General features: G+C 50.5%; 1 pseudogene; it reads left to right on the top strand.

The window, feature by feature from the left end:
- Window positions 1–399: 399 nt before the first annotated feature.
- Window positions 400–1,578, top strand: LOC138386612 (glyceraldehyde-3-phosphate dehydrogenase pseudogene; annotated as a pseudogene).
- The last annotated feature ends 249 nt before the right edge of the window (window positions 1,579–1,827 follow it).

Raw genomic sequence — 1,827 nt, 5'->3', positions numbered from 1 at the left:
ATAAAGTTTGGTTTAAAAATTTGGCACAGTAAGACAACACTAATGAATAGAATAAATATAACAATATACTGTAGTAAAAGTTATGTGAATGTGGTTCTCTCTCTCTCTCAAAACATCTTATTGTATTGTGCTCCCCTTTCTTTTTCTTGTGATCTGCCAATATGATAACCACAAATGCTGCTAAGTGACTCACAGGAGGGGAAGCATATACAGCGTGGACACACTGGATGAAGGGATAATTCACTTCCCAGGTGGGGTAGAGGATAAGATTTCATCACACTACTCATAATGGTGACTACTCAGAATTGTGTGCAGTTTAAAACATATATTGCTGCTCTCTGGTCCTCCCGTTGGACAGACAGCCGCATCTTCTGGCGCAGCGCCAGCACCGTCTCTGAGACACCACGGTGAAAGTGAAGGCCGGAATAAACGGTTTTGGCCGTATCGGGCGCCTGGTCACCAGGGCTGCTTTTAACTCTGGCAAAGTGGATATTGTCGCCATCAATGACCCTTTCATTGACCTCAACTACATGGTCTACATGTTCCAGCACGACTCCACCCACGGCAAGTTCCATGGCACGGTCAAGGCAGAGAACGGGAAGTTTGTTATCAATGGCCATCCCATAACCATCTTCCAGGAGCGAGATCCCACCAGAATCAAATGGGGTGAAGCGGGCACTGATTACGTTGTGGAGTCCACTGGCGTCTTCACCACCCTGGAGAAGGCCGGGGCTCACCTAGACGGGGGTGCCAAAAGGGTCATCATCTCTGTACCCTCTGTTGACGCCCCCATGTTTGTGATGGGCGTGAACCACGACAAGTACCAAAACAACCTCACCATCGTCAGCAATGCCTCCTGCACCACCAACTTCTTAGGCTCCCTGGCCAAGGTCATCCACGACAACTTTGGCATCGTGGAGGGTTATGACCACAGTCCATGCTGTCACCGCCACCCAGAAGACCGTGGATGGCCCCTCTGGGAAGATGTGGCGTGATGGCCGTGGGGCTCTCCAGAACATCATCCCTGCGTCGACTGGTGCCGCCAAGGCCGTGGGCAAGGTCATCCCCAAGCTGAACGGGAAGCTCACTGGCATGGCCTTCCGCATCCCCACTGCCAACGTGTCGGTGGTGGACCTGACCTGCCGTCTGGAGAAGCCGGCCAAGTATGACGACGTCAAGAAGGCTGTGAAGCAGGCGGCGGATGGCCCCCTCAAGGGCATCCTGGGCTGCACTGAGCACCAGGTTGTCTCCTCCGACTTCAACAGTGGCACCCACTCTTCCACCTTTGATGCTGGGGCTGGCATCGCCCTCAACGACCACTTTGTAAAGCTCATTACCTGGTACGACAATGAATTTGGCTACAGCAACAGGGTGGTGGACTTCATGGCCCACATGGCCACCAAGGAGTAAGAGCCCTGGACCACCAGCCCCAGCCAGAGCGCAGAGGAAGAGAGAGGCTTCAGCTGCTGGGGTGTCCCTGCCTACTCAGTCCCCATCTCACTGAGAATCTCCCCTCCTCAAGACACAGTTTCCATGCCACAGCCCCTGAAGAATGGGAGGGGCCTAGAGAGCCCCACTTTGTCATGTAACATCAATAAAGTTCCCTGTACTCGGCCAAAATAAATAAATAAATAAAAATAAAACATATATTGTTTAGTTCTAGAATTTTCCATTTATTATTTTCAGATCACTATTGACCGTAGGTGATAACTGAAACCACAGAAGGTGAAACAGCCAGTAAGGGGGAAATCACTGGACTGATTCTGTCACTTAGCAGTTTTGTGAATGACCTTTTGTCTTTCTTATCTTTAAGCCAGGATAATAATA

Source organism: Eulemur rufifrons, chromosome 7, assembly GCF_041146395.1.
Source record: "Eulemur rufifrons isolate Redbay chromosome 7, OSU_ERuf_1, whole genome shotgun sequence".
Lineage (NCBI taxonomy): Eukaryota > Metazoa > Chordata > Mammalia > Primates > Lemuridae > Eulemur > Eulemur rufifrons.
The sequence above is the reverse complement of the archived record's forward strand: the minus strand, read 5'-3'. Positions and strand labels throughout refer to the sequence as shown.